The 15,506-nt window shown below is 43.1% G+C and overlaps 1 pseudogene across 1 annotated transcript in view; it reads left to right on the top strand.

Moving 5' to 3' along the window:
• Positions 1 to 8,056, top strand: part of LOC308339394 (mitochondrial ornithine transporter 1-like) — a 35,661-nt pseudogene extending 27,605 nt beyond the window's left edge. Inside the window, exons 8-9 of the transcript XR_013968495.1 lie at positions 6,552 to 6,613; positions 7,982 to 8,056. The product of XR_013968495.1 is annotated as a mitochondrial ornithine transporter 1-like (transcript). The remainder of the gene's footprint in view (positions 1 to 6,551; positions 6,614 to 7,981) is intronic.
• The last annotated feature ends 7,450 nt before the right edge of the window (positions 8,057 to 15,506 follow it).

Here is a 15,506-nt window from a genome sequence, read left to right as displayed (position 1 = left end):
AGATGGCTGTGAATGATTCCTTACTCTAGATGTAGGCTCTCTTTTAGAACCTTAGTACATGCACTATCCTAAGTGGCTGAAGTTAAGTTTTCCTATGGTGCTTGACAACTGAACTATCCATGTAGATTTTGTAGAGGAGAACATACCTGCAAACTGGTGTGGCTTCCATGTTCACGATTTAAGTTAGGAGTCAACCTCTTGGATTTTCCCAAGATGTTCTACCACTAAAATAGTGCCATTCACTTCCTAGGTGGGATCATCTTGTGCCCCTGACACATTGTCAGGGGTGGTGAGAGCAACATGCCCCTCACCTGTGCCAGCTCCCCTTCTCTCCCAAAGAACTCCCCCTCTGCTGGGCCTTAGGTTGAGGGGAGGGGGCCCTGCTTCTGTGCTTTGTGAAGGCCCATGACCGACAGCAGGCCTGCTTCTTCCGTCTCTGGGTCCTGGCCTGGGTAGGATTCCAGATTATTACTTTGGACCCTCTATGGCCTGCTGATCCACTTTGGACCACTCACTGCCTCCACCGATCAGAAACCCTTCCCGGGAGCAGAGTGCTAAAGCCAAGGGAAGCCCTTGTTCCCTGGCTGGTGCCTGAAGGACAGTGCTCGTGGGCAAGGTCCTCTTTCTGATGGAACTGGACAGAACCTAGGACTTGTCCTCCACAGTGAGTGATGTTGGGGCTGACTCTCTTGTTTAAGTTTATCTCGGGATTGGTAACTGCCATGTTTCTTATTGGGTTGGAGCCTTTTACATTTGGTGTTGGCAATCCGTGGATTTTCAGGATTGTATATAGGGGGCGACTTTATAAAGCAATGAAACAAGCCAAGTAATTTTATTAAGCTATGCCATATGAATGCACTAACCACCACCACAAAACTCCAGGTCTCCTGGTGTAAGAGCGTCCCTTCTCATCCCCACTTAGGCAAGCCTCATCATACCATGCTGCTCCAAGACCAGCAAGGGCTCTCTCAGAAACAAGTGGTCTTAAGCAGGCTGACGCTGCTAACATCTGTCCCGTGTGTGTCTGTCCTTGTTGCCACAGTGTACCCCTCGAGTGAAACCTCTGGTTTCCTGAAGCTTTTACTTCTCTGCAGAGGCTGTGCTAACTCTAGCCACGTGCCAGAAGCCAGAGGGTCGGGACAGTGGGCAGCTGCTCTTTCTATATACTGCAGTTGTGAAAGTTGGACCACCAGCAGCATTCTTCTTCTGCCTGGTTGTGTGGATGGGGTTGATGTAGCAGGGAACTGTTCTATTTTTTAAAAATAGCTAAATTTCCTATTACGTTTTGGATAATTCTATTCCAGGGTAGTCAGATCTATTCTGAAAAACCAGTATCATTCTGATGTACCATGATTAAGATTCTCGAGTTGTTCAAGGAAGTATTTATGTCAGGTTGTAAGGAGGCAAGCCCGTAAATTCTCTTTATGTGAGCAAAAGCACAAGAGTGTGGCAACTCAGTGGCCAGGAATTTTGATGCATCTTGGAGGGTTAGGGAAGAGAAACCGTAACTATAATCTCCTTTCAAAAAGCAAGTCTTGAAAATTGGGGCTTTCTTCCTTAGTGCCAGCTAAGTATCTACCGTGACCCCCCCCCCCCGTCCATTTACCTAAGCTTATGGCTGCATGCATTTTCAAGGGAACAGTACAAACTGTTTAGCGGCAACATGTGTTTCTGTAACACGAATTATAGCAAGTAATGTAGTCAGAGCTTTTTTTTTTTTTTTCCTTAAAGATTTTACTTATTTATTTGACAGACAGAGATCACAAGTAGGCAGAGAGGCAGGCAGAGAGAGGAAGGAAAGCAGGCTCCCTGCTGAGCAGAAAGCCCGATGTGGGGCTGGATGCCAGGAGCCTGGGATCATGACCTGAGCTGAAGGCAGTGGCTTAACCCACTGAGCCACCCAGGTGTCCCTCAGAGCTTTTTCTAAAAAGCCTTTAGATGGGCTACTGCACTGCTAGCTGAGACCCTTTGAGGGCTATTTGGAGGGAAAAAGAGCAACTGCATTCAGGCCATGTTCGTAAATAAGGACATTTTATTTATATAATATATAAATACATAAATAATGACGTTAAGGTACTTGGAATAAAATAGCATCCAGCAACGAAGTGAATGGGATTCCCTGTGGACACTGGACTAAGCAGTGTTTATAGTGAAAAGATGATCTTCACAGAGTTCCCTAAATTTAAATGAAGTTGGCTGGGAGCAGAGTCTGTGTCAGGGGGTGTATTTTAAAATAATCTAGATTTCTCTAGGCAGACGTTTCCTTTGACTTCACGGTGACGTTACAAAGAGAAAGAATCTACTGTAACGTCTGCTTATGTTTACCCAGATTCTCTTGTCCTCCAAGGACTGCGTGTGTAATTGAAGCTTGTATCACAAGCTCTGCGGGGACTGCTTATAGGAACAGTCCTATGGGCTCCAACCTTGTTCTGGTGCCAATCGGAGGTTTGTTAAATAGCTTAGAAATGACCTCTTTAATCTGACATTACAAATGTGAAAGCAGGGACTACTTACCCCAAAATACATAATAAACCTCACACCAACATTGTGAGGAATCATTTTAAATGTTATTTTGATATGAAAGTTCTTTTGAAACTTTTTTAAAAATTTATTTATTTATTTTAATAAACATATAATGTATTTTTATCCCCAGGGGTACGGGTCTGTGAATCGCCAGGTTTACACATTTCGCAGCACTCATCATAGCCCATACCCTCCCCAATGTCCATATCCCCACCACCCTCTCCGTTCCCCCCTCCCCCCAGCAACCCTCAGTCTGTTTTTTGAGATTGAGTCTTTTATGGTTTGTCTCCCTCCCGATCCCATCTTCTTTCATTTTTTCTTTTCCTACCTGCCCCCAACCCCCCCACATTGCATCTCCACTTCCTCATATCAAAGAGATCGTATGATAGTTGTCTTTCTCCGATTGGCTTATTTCGCTAAGCATAATACCCTCTAGTTCCATCCACATCGTCGCAAATGGCAAGATTTCATGTCTTTTGATGGCTGCATAGTATTCCATTGTGTATATGTACCACCTCTTCTTTATCCATTCATCTGTTGATGGACATCTAGGTTCTTTCCATGGTTTGGCTATTGTGGACATTGCTGCTATAAACGTTTGGGTGCATGTGCTCCTTCGGAGCACCACGTTTGTATCTTTAGGATATATACCCAGTAGTGCAATCGCTGGGTCATAGGGTAGCTCTATTTTCAGTTTTTTGAGGAACCTCCACACTCTTTTCCAGAGTGGTTGCACCAGCTTGCATTCCCACCAGCAGTGTAGGAGGGTTCCCCCTCTCTCCCCATCCTCGCCAGCATTGCATTTCTTGACTTGTTAATTTTCGCCATTCTGACTGGTGTGAGGTGGTATCTCCTTGTGGTTTTGATTTGTATTTCCCTGATGCCGAGTGATGTGGAGCATTTTTTCATGTGTCTGTTGGCCATCTGGATATCTTCTTTGCAGAAATGTCTGTTCATGTCCTCTGCCCATTTCTTGATTGGATTATTTGTTCTTTGGGTGTTGAGTTGGATAAGCTCTTTATAGATTTTGGATACTAGCCCTTTATCTGATATGTCGTTTGCAAATATCTTCTCCCATTCTGTCAGTTGTCTTTTGGTTTTGTGAACTGTTTCCTTTGCTGTGCAAAAGCTTTTGATCTTGATGAAATCCCAATAGTTCATTTTTGCCCTTGCTTCTGTTGCCTTTGGCGATGTTCCTAGGAAGAAGTTGCTGCGGTTGAAGTCGAAGAGGTTGCTGCCTGCATTCTCCTCAAGGATTTGGATGGATTCCTTTCTCACATTGAGGTCCTTCATCCATTTTGAGTCTATTTTCGTGTGTGGTGTAAGGAAATGGTCCAATTTCATGTTTCTGCATGTGGCTGTCCATTTTCCCAGCACCACTTGTTGAAGAGGCTGTCTTTTATCCATTGGACATTCCTTCCTGCTTTGTTGAAGATTAGTTGACCGTAGAGTTGAGGGCCTATTTCTGGGCTCTCTATTCTGTACCATTGATCTATATGTCTGTTTTTGTGCCAGTACCATACTGTCTTGATGATGACAGCTTTGTAATAGAGCTTGAAGTCTGGAATTGTGATGCCACCGACTTTGGCTTTCTTTTTCAATATTCCTTTAGCTATTCGAGGTCTTTTCTGGTTCCATATAAATTTTAGGATTATTTGTTCTACTGTTCTATTTGTTCTGTTGTTCTATTTCTTTAAAAAAAATGGATGGGATTTTGATAGGGATTGCATTAAATGTGTAGAATAGACATTTTCACAATATTTGTTCTTCCAATCCATGAGCATGGAATATTTTTCCATTTCTTTGTGTCTTCCTCAATTTCTTTCATGAGTACTTTATAGTTTTCTGAGTATAGATTCTTTGCCTCTTTGGTTAGATTTATTCCTAGGTATCTTATGGTTTTGGGTGCAATTGTAAATGGGACTGACTCCTCAATTTCTCTTTCTTCTGTCTTTTTGTTAGTGTAAAGAAATGCGGCGGATTTCCATGCATTGACTTTATATCCTGCCACGTTACTGAATTCCTGTACAAGTTCTAGCAGTTTTGGAGTGGAGCCTTTTGGGTTTTCCACATATAGTATCATATCATCTGCAAAGAGTGATAGTTTGACTTTTTCTTTGCCAATTTGGATGCCTTTAATTTCTTTTTGTTGCCTGATTGCTGAGGCTAGGACTTCTAGTACTATGCTGAACAGCAGTGGTGATAACGGACATCCTTGCCGTGTTCCTGACCTTAGCAGAAAAGCTTTCAGTTTTTCTCCATTGAGAATGATATTTGCAGTGGGTTTTTCATAGATGGCTTTGATAATATTGAGGTATGTGCCCTCGATCCCTACACTTTGAAGAGTTTTAATCAGGAAGGGATGCTGCACTTTGTCAAATGCTTTTTCAGCCCCTATAAAAGTTGGGTATTCATCCTTTCTGATGAGGCATTATATTCCTTTATATATACGAACCATATCTTCTTTATCCATTCGTCCTTTGAAGGGCATCTTGGTTCTTTCCACAGTTTGGCGACTGTGAGCATTGCTGCTATGAACATTGGGGTACAGATGGCCCTTCTTTTCACTCCATCTGTATCTTTGGGGTAAATACCCAGGAGTGCAATTGCAGGTCATAGGGTAGCTCTATTTTTAATTTCTTCAGGAATCTCCACACTGTTTTCCAAATCCTTATGTTTTAAATTAAGATAAATGACTGAAGGTAAGTATGTATCTTTTTATGCTTCCCTGCCGTACTTGATTTGATTGGATGATAGGATATGTACTGTGTCTGTGACTGTACACAGCCACAAGGACAGGGAATCTGCAAAAGTGTTTTTCAGATGGGAAAATACCAGTTATAGAGACCCAAGGATGGCCTCCAGACAGAACTGAAATGTTAACAGTCTTTACCACTGGGAGCAGGGTTGGTAATAGTCAGGATTTCCTTTAGCAAGAAGCCTTTACGTATCACAGCATGAGGTGGTAAAAAGTCTTCTTTGGAAGTACTTGGCTTAGAATTTTTTCCAAACTATGGGTTGTAAAATAAGTTTAGTTGTTCATTGAAAAAGAAAAAGAATAGGAAGTAGTATATATCTAAAGTTAAAAGGGTAAGCTTGAAATTACACAAAGTAAGTTCAGCATACACTGGCTAAGACAAAAGCTACAGATAACTGTAGAAATAAAAGACACACTGTATTTTTTAAATCAAATTTTGTATAGCAGGGCAAAAATATAATTTAGAGTAAAACATAAATTTTGAGGATGAAATAACATGCAATCACGGGTTTGCTTTAAAATGCTAGAGGGAGTGCCTGGGTCACTCAGTTGCTTAAGTGTCTGACTCTTGATCTCAGCTCAGATCTTGATCTCAGGGTCATGGGTTCAAGCCCTCCACTGGGCTCTGTGCTGGGTGTGGAGCATACTTACAAAAAGTTTAAAAAGTGAAATGCTGTGGTAGAAGAGAGGAAGAAAAACATGGAAGGAAGGAAGAGGAGCGAACAAGGACAACAATATAATATACTCTGGGAAACAGATATATGGGGTTTGTTATACTGTTCTGTTTACCTTCATGTATGTTTCATAACACACTTAAAGACTCAAAAATAGAAAGAAAAAATGGGTGTTATAAATGCTATGTCATGTTTTGGGTTCTGATCACGTTTTGTCTTTTATAGGTACTTTTATTTATGTTAGTTGGAAAAACAGGGTGTGTAATTAGTTCTTAACTGGTAAGTAGCTCTTTAGCTCTAAGGTCCTAGAGGAGACCTCACTGGCTCTGCCTGTCACTGCAGTCCCCAGCAGCGGGGATTCAAGAACAGTATACACGTGCGCACGTGCCTTTGTGCACACGGGACAGAATTCTAGATACAACCTCAGAGCAAAGAAACAGCTTTGGCTATTCCTGAATTGAAATCTTTTGAACAAGCACTTTCAGAGGAAAAGAAAATCGATCCCAAATGAGCTCTTTGAATATTTCTGACAGCATCTTTATACCAAGTACTGCCATGAACAGGTTGTTCGTGGACTAACTTCTTTTCTTTTGCAGGAAGAACTGGAACGATGATTTGTGCCTACCTTATTGCCAGTGGAATATTTACAACTGCAGAGGTAGGAAAGATGTTACTACAGATGATCTTGTGCTGATTGAATCTGATAGTTCTGAAGCCTCACTGGTAGGATGTTAAGATGGTTCTTTGAGTCGTGGTACTTAATGAAGTTGTAATTAGAGATCCACTTATTAGAAAGCCTCATTTTGATATGTCCTTGTGTATTTTTTTTTCCAAAATTTTCTTTACATTCTAGTTAGTTAATATACCATATTTCCTAGTTTAATTTGCACTGGTTAGTAACTGACCTAGGTGCCTCTTAGTCTGGGCCAGGGCTAGGGTGAGGTCAGTGAGAAACTCCCCTCAGGCACAAAATTTAAGGGAATGCCAAAATTTTCAGTAGTTTCAGTAATTTTCAGTAATCAAATGCACTATGTTTTAAACTCAAGATTAATGGAAAAAAATCCATGATGTCTACAGTAATACCAACATTTTAAATAAAGGTAGGGTCTAATAGGGACAGGATTAAGGAGGGAGGGGGTAAAGTCAACCTGTCCAAGTGTAAAACAACTCCACAGTCACAATGCCTCCTACTCAGGAGTAGGAGTAGGAGTAGTAGCTCAGTTGCTCCCAGCCCCATTCTTATGCCCCTAGTTAGGGGACGGTCTCCTTCCTCACAAGAATAATATCAAGATTGGTTTGGTAGGTTCTCCAAAGGACCTCCAACATCCTTAGAAGCACTAGGTAGGTCAAAGGTACATTTTCCAACGCAGAACAAAATCTCTCCTTGATGTTATTAACCTCTCATAGTTAATATCTATGGGATCTATTGGAGGCTGGGCCCTCTGAAAATTTCTGCAGAGACAGGGTGGGCTATTTCCGGTTCTTAAAGTGGGGTTCTCAGTCTTATTTCTGCCATGATTGTGCTGAGAAATTCCCACTGAATGGACATGGCCAGCAGCTCTGCTCCCCACTTGGCCAGCAGTCTGAGAAGAGAAACTTCGGGTTGTCTCCAGTGCCCCACTCTGTGGTGCCACCATCTGCTTTATTCCTAATTTGAGACACACAGGTTAGGAAAATGGAGGCTCTTCCCCAGTGTTTTCCAAACGGGGTCCAATCTCTCAGTGAATTGTAAAGTCAACTTTTGGATTGTGACTAGCGTTTTTAAAAATAAAATGGACTAGATTCGAACAGAAAATATCAAAAGGTAAGTATTGTTTTGTGAAACTTTGGTTTCAGTTGTATGTGAGTGCGTGTTTGTGTAAAAAACCTTGATACGATTTTTTTTGTTGTTAACTTTAGTTTGAGTAACCTCTGCCTACAGGCTGCAGACTTGAGGAAATAATGTGCCCTTAGAACCTTTAAGAATGCCTTCCACAGGAAAAGAAGGTGCATGTGAGCCATGACTGTGTTGCCCCCTTTTCTGTAGGAGAGCCTTTATTATTTTGGAGAACGGCGAACAGATAAAAGCACCAGTACTAAATTTCAGGGAGTTGAAACCCCTTCTCAGGTAAGTTGCCATTCTTAAAGGAGGGGACCTTTGGGGGAGTTCAGCAGCCATTATTTGGTTTCACTGTGCACTCTTTTCCTCTCGTGATCGGGCCGCTCCACTCTGGTGCCTGTGACAGGCCTGGGTCCCTCCCAGGGCCAGAGAGCCATGTCTATGAGTAACCCCCCCCCCACACACACACACAACCTGCCCTGGGGAATCCTGCTCTCCATTTAACATTGGTCTCTGCTTATGGAGTTCAAGAATTGATTCCTTCCCAAAGTAGAAAGGTCTAATTTCTAGGATTCCAGACACGAAGATTATGGAAAATCACTAGCCTTTGATTTCTCTCTGAGAGGAAATGAGTCTTTCACAAACCCCTACTTGGGCCATTCATCTCTTGCAGAACATCTCGTGTGTGTGTGTGTGTGGGGGGGGGAGAATCAAAGAGACAAGAGGGGGCGGCCGTATTTTGAAAGAAAAAGGGGAAATTAACATCTTACCAAACCTATTCTATTCCAGACACTGTTATACTTTGACAAATATTATCTCATTTAATACTCAGAAAATCCATGTGAAATATATGCAGTTACCCTATTTTATCCTTTCAACAATATTTTATGGTGAATAATTTCAAACATAAAAAGCTGAGACAATCCTATAATAAATCCCCTTGTAGTCCTCGCACCACTTCAACCATCGTTTTATCATGTTGCATTCATTCCCTCCCCACTCTCCTCACATGCACACACACACACACACACACACACACACACACACACACACACACACCCCTTCTCCACAGATCTCAGATGACTGTGGAGGAAATCCCAGTCATCGGGTCATTTTATCTCACAAGTATTTTAGTGTGGCATTCACATAGACTCTCGAGGGTAAAAATACCATAACACCATTGATCATATCTAAAAATATTATATCTTAAGGGGCACCTGGGTGGCTCAGTTGGATAAGAATCTAACTCTTAATTTCAGCTCAAGGTCATAATCTCGGGTCATGAGATCAAGCCCTGCAACGGGCTCTACATTCCATGGGGAAGTCTGCTTGAGATTCTCTCTCTCCCTCTACTTCCGCCCCTCTGCCCCTCTAAAACAAACAAATAAATCTTTAAAAAATAAAAATATCATACCTTGGGGCACCTGGGTGGCTCAGTGGGTTAAGGCCTCTGCCTTCAGCTCAGGTCATGGACCCGGGGTCTGGGATCGAGCCCTGCATCGGGCTCTCTGCTCAGCAGGGAACCTGCGTCCTTTCCTCTCTCTCTCTGCCTGCCTCTCTGCCTACTTGTGATCTCTGTCTGTCAAATGAATAAATAAAATCTTTAAAAAATATATACCTTAATGATACCTTAGTAATATCCAATTTCTGGGGCATGTGGGTGGCTCAGTCAGTTAAGTGTTTACCTTCAGCTTGGGTCATGACCCTGGGGCTCTCTGCTCATTGGGGAGTCTGCTTCTCCCTCTCCTTCTGCTCCTCTCCATGCTCTTGGTCTCTCTACTGCACACATTCTCTCTCAAATAAGTAAATAAAATCTTTAAAAAATACACTCAAGCTGGCCTCAGGGACAAGAGCATATGTATCTTCGTTAGAGGTGTGTGGAGCTCAAGTCCTTTCGTGATTAGGAGCACAAATGTGTGCCAGAGCACAAACCTTCCTTGAACTTAGTCACAGTTAAGCCTCCACCCAGACTGAGCTTTTCCACACTCGTATTAACTACGTCTTGGTGAAATGTTGTAGCTCTTTCCCTGGGTCTGGTTAGGTGTCCGTTCAGTAGAAAGTGGCCTATAGGAGCAACATGTGGCTCCCTTCTTGTTCCTTCCCCACAGCACAGAGTTCAGAACTTTTCTTCTAAGGGAGATATTCAGTCATGAGGCAACAAACATAAGCATGCCTAGTCATATAATGGCACTCAATAAATGTTTCTTTCATTAATGATTCTCCCTAAGTTCTATGTAAAAACAAAAACAAAAACAAAATCAGGAATGCTGAGGATAGACTTTTCACCTCCACTTAAATTGAGTCTTCTGTTATTTTGCAGAATAGATACGTTGGATATTTTGCAGATGTGAAAAATATCTACAACACGACTCTCCCTCCAAGAAAAACACTCAAGATTAAAAAAATCGTCATTCATTCAATTCATGGTATGTGTTTTATGTGTCATTGATGAGTTGGCCAGGAGGACAATGTTCTGACTCTGGAGGCGTGGGATGGTTGCTCCCGTGTGTGTACCAACAATCCCAACTCATGGCTGTCCTTTTATGCATCCTCACGTGTAACCCCTCCCAGTGGAAGAGCCCAGAAGCCCTTAGATGTCCTCTCTTCACCAGTTTGTGGGGGGCTCCATCCCCTTCGTTTTTCTATTCTCACTGCTGCCTTGGCTTCAGCCCAGGGTGGGCTTTCAAGAATAGGACCTCTGATGGAGAAGAGAGGAAGGGCTCACGAGCTCTGGAGACCACCTCTCCCTCATGTCCACCTCTAGTTCAGGGTTCATCTGGCAGCCCTGTATCATTTGCTCACATGAGCCTTTCAGAAACCTTCTTTTCCCTCTCATCATCCTGGTCTCTCTCTCTCCCCTCCCTCCTGCACCCTTAGTCCCCTCATCCCCAGCAACTCGAGATGTCTTGATATGTCTTAAATACACAAAGGTGTCTTCAAAACCAAACAACAAAGGAAATTTGTTGCCACAAATTCTCTTTTAGAAATAACTACCAAGTGCCTGCTTTGGGCAAGCCCCCTGCTAGTGTTTCTCTGCCCTCAAGAAGGAGAGGAATGCGTGCGCATGGATATAAAGAGCTGACCACAGTGTTGGGGCACACACAGACTTGACCCTGCCAGCTGAGGGTCAAGGTCAAGGATAGCTTCCTAAGGAGCACCACCCAGGTCTTCCTTACTGGAATCTACGGAAACACAGAAAGGGGGTTGGGAGAAACCTGGGCTCGGGGCGGTGGTGGGGAGGAGGGACGTCTTTCAGCCTCCTAGCTTCTATTAGTTACTACCAGGAGTAAAAATCCTGACCAATTTTAAAGAGCTGACTGTTCTCCTGCTTCAAGAATGTCCGGAGAGAGACTGGGATCTGCCATCATGCAGGGAGGCAGGAAAATTAGATCTTCCATCTCTGGGACTTAAGAAATGAAAGGGAAGGGGAGGGGGAGAACCATCCTCAAGTCTTTAATTCTCCATCAACCACCCCGCTTCCTGCGCAGTTCACAGGGGAGGCGGCAGAACAGGCTCGCCACAGTGGGGGTGGGCTGGGGCTTCACTCTCACTGCCCGAGGTGCAGCAGGGAGCGATGCTCTGACTCCCCAAAGTTAAACCATGGCCCGTGTGGAGGTGCCGGGTCCCTCATGAGTAGTATGGTGCCGGAGCACTGGTATCCATCCAAACAGGCTTGTATTTTTAGACTTCTGGGGAATCACAAAAAATAAGAGCTAGATATATATTTTTTAACATTTCATCCAATTATTCAGAAATAAAAGAATCCTCTAAATATATATATAAACTGCATAGTAAAACAGATTACAGTTAAAGTATAAAGTGCTTTTTTCAAATTATTTCTATATCCCTTCCTCCCCACCACACACACAGAGGTGGTGGTGAGGAGTTTTAATGGATTACCACAATCGGATTGCATCAGTTTCTGGCTTGTGAAAACAAATGTCAACCCAGGAGCATTGTTTCTGTGGAAAATTTTGTCTAGGTTTCCAAACAAGCATTGTGCAGGCAGACCCTTGAAACACGGCCCATTCGGGCAGAAGGCTGCCTGTGTATAAAAATTAGCAACTGTTGGTGAAAACGCTTTGCAGACTGCAAAGTCCTCTAGAGAGTCCATTATGACTGTTTCCTTGGTTGTGTGTGAATTAGGAGGGAGAGGGTTGTCGTGGTCATAATGGCTGACCTCACTCAGAATTCCAGGTGTTGCCACACCTCCCCAGGCAGAGCCAGGCTTGTCCAACAGGTGTCAGAAGGTAGGGTGTAAGGGCCTACTTAATCAGAGGGAGCCATATTGTTGCAGTGAACTTAGATTGACCCTGCCCCTCCCAGAGGAACTTCCTTGCAAAGCCTAGATGGAGGGGCGGGTCAGGCCAGGTGAAGACATCCAATCAGAGGGGCACACATATATCTACTAGTGTAAATTGAAATTCAATTGGCCGCCCGTGTATTGCAATCTCATTGGCTACCTGTGTATAGCCCGGCTAAAAGTGCCTCTATAAAAGTTGGTTTGCGAGGCTAGTAGGGGCAGTCTCTCGAAGTCTCGCCGGAGCAGTAAGAGCTGCCAGTCGGAGCTGTGAGAGCCGTCAAGAGGCCTTGCCAGTGCAGCCTCCCTCCGGGGAGTGGCCTTGCCTGAGCAGCCTCCTTCCAGGGAGTAAGAGCTGTCCCCTGTAGGAGTAGGAGCTGTGGGCCTCGTCGGGAGCGGTCTCGCTGGAGAAGCAAGAGCTGTGAGAGCTGTCAGCGAGAGCTATCAGCTGTAGGAGTCATCGAGAGCTGTAAGAGCAGTCAGTAAGAGCTGTCAGAGTCCTCGGGAGTGCTTGCCAGAGCAGCCTCCCTCCAGGGAGTGGCCTCATCGACAGCAGCCTCCTCTGAGCAGTCTCGTCCAGAGCGGCCTCGTGCAGAGCGGCTTCGTCGGAGAGCGGCCTCGTCCAGAGTGTCCTTCTGGGGAGCGGCCCTGTCGGGGTCGTCATCGTCATCTCTTAGTAAGAGATAGCCCTTACCAGTCAGTTTGATTCCTGATGCTTGGCGCGAAATAAAGCTTTGCTTGACCTTCGCTTTGTATCAGTCTCGCTCCTTTGATCACGGACCCTAAGAGTTGTCTCCCCCTTACTTTTACAAACATTTTCTCTATTGAAATATACTTGACACAAAATGTTACATTCATTTTAGGGGTGCCTGAGTGGCTCAGTTGGTTAAGCCTCTGTCTTCGGCTCGGGTCATGATCTCAGGGTCCTGGGATCGAGCCCCGCATCCAGCTCTTGGCTTAGCAGGGAGCCTGCTTCCCCCTCTCTCTCTGCCTGCCTCTCTGCCTACTTGTGATCTCTGTCTGTCAAATAAATAAATAAAATCTTTTTTAAAAAGTTACATTCATTTTAGATACATAAGCTAGTGATTCGACAAGTCTATACATTATGTTATGCTCCCAAGTGTAGCTGCCATCCTTCACCATACAACACTATTAGAGTGTCACTCACTGTGTTTCCTATGCTGTACCTTTTATCCCCCAAGACTTACTCATTCCATGACTGGAAGCCTGTATCCCCCACTCTCCTTCACCTGTTTTGTGCCTCTCCCCACCTGCCTCCCCTTTGGCAACCATCAGTTTGTTCTCTGTATTTACAGGTCTGGTTCTACTTTTTGTTTGTTCGTTCATTTTTGTTTGTTTGTTTTATTTTTTAGATTCCACATATAAGCAAAACTACATGGTATTTGTCCTTTTCTGGTCTGGCTTATTTCACTTAGCATAATACCCTGTAGGTCCATCCATGTTGTCACAAGTGGCAAAATCTCATTCTTTTTATGGGTGAATAATATTCCGTTCTATGTATGCATACACACCACCACTTTATTCATCTAACAATGGACACTTGAGTACAATAGCCACGTCTTGGCTATTGTAAGTAATGCTGCAGTAGACATAGAGGTGCAAGCACTGTGGGCAATACTATAGTGTTTCCTCACGAAATTAAAAGTAGAATTACCATATGACCCAGTAATTCCACTACCGGGTATTTACCCAAAGAATATGGAAACACTAATTTCAAAAGCTATATATACCCCCGATGTTTATTGCAGCATTATTTACAATAGCCAGTATATGGAAGCAACTCAAGTGTCCGCCAATGGATAAATGCATAAAGAGAAGGTGCATATACACATACGTATAATGGAATATTACTCGGTCATAAAAAAAGAATGACATCCTTTCTTTAGAAGAACATGAATGGACCTAGAGGGTATAGTGTTCAATGCAATAAGTCAATCAGAGAAAGACAAGTACCATATGATTTCATTCACATATGTAATTTAAGAAACAACAAAGAAAAAGACAAAAAACTAGAGTCTTAAATACAGAGAACAAGCTAGCTGCCAGAAGGTAAGTGGGGTAGGGGATTGGTGAAATAGATAAAGATGATTAATAGTACACTGACCTTGATTGTATAGAATTGTTGAATCCTTATACTGTACACCTGAAACTAATACAGCACTTATGTTAATTATACTCAAGTAAATAAATAAAGTGCCCAGAGTTGAGCCCTGCTGGTCCTGAAAACCTATTAAGCCCCACTAGTTTTCAAAGCCAAATGTTATGGGGACTTGTCTTGTCTTCTCAGCGCAGGTTCCCTGTGCCTGCTCTGTGGTCTGAGCCTCTTGCTTCTCCATGCTTGGGGTTCGCTCCTCTTCATGGATAGTCTTACCGGGGGGTTGGTTCTCAACCGTGTCTTCACCTCACCTACCTTTTCGATGTGGCCTCCTCTCTACTGTGGAAAGTCTGTTCTGCCAGTCTTTGGGTCCTTTTCAGAGTCTGTTGCACTGATGTGGCTGTTATCTTGGTGTGTGTGTAGGGGACAAGGTTAGCACAGGATCCTCCTACTCTGCCATCTTCCCAGCAACAAAAAAGCAACCATCATATAATTTTTATCCTCCTCTTGCTAATGCGGTGTACCATGCTGACTGATTTGAAAATATTGAACCATGCTTGCATTCCCAAAATAAATCCCACTGATCGTGGCAAAGGATCTTTTTATTGTTGAATGTACTTTGCTAATATTTTGTTGAGGATTTGTATATCTATCTAAGTTCATGGGGAATATTGGCCTGTAGTTTTATTTATTTGTTTGTTGTTTCTTTAATTGTGACTTTAGTCTGGTCTTGGTATGGGTAATGTTGACCTTATAGAATATATTTGGAAGTTTTCCTTCGCCTTCTATTTTTTGGGATAGTTTCAGGAGAATAGGTATTAACTCTTCTTTAAATGTGTAGCAGAATTCACCTGTGATTCTATCTGGTCCTGAGCTTCAGTTTGTTGGGACTTATTGGATGACTGATTCAGTTTCATTACTAGTAATTGGTCTGTTCAGATTTCCCATTTCTTCGTGACTCAGTGTTAGAGACACCAGCCTTCTTTTGGAATAAGAATAATCTTCCTTTGAGATTGTTAAAATCAAAACAGAAGGGGCATGGGGAGACTGTCAGAAAAAAGGGTGAAAGCGTTTGCAGTGAGCAGTAGTTTGACTTGTGCACCCTTCTGGGATTATCTCTACCTCTCATGGTCTTTAAGCTCTTTATAACTCTAAGTTGTAGAAAAGTAATAATACTGTAAATAATTTTTGTACATAAAAATACAAATTAGTTGTATCTAGTGGAAAGCAATTGATTATTAAACCATTTTTAAAGATTTTATGTATTTATTTATTTGGGAGAGAGAGAATGAGAGAGAGAGAGAGCATGAGAGGGG

Source organism: Martes martes, assembly GCF_963455335.1.
Source record: "Martes martes genome assembly, chromosome: 3".
NCBI lineage: Eukaryota > Metazoa > Chordata > Mammalia > Carnivora > Mustelidae > Martes > Martes martes.
Note: the sequence above shows the minus strand (reverse complement) of the source record. Positions and strands in the feature narration are given on the sequence as shown.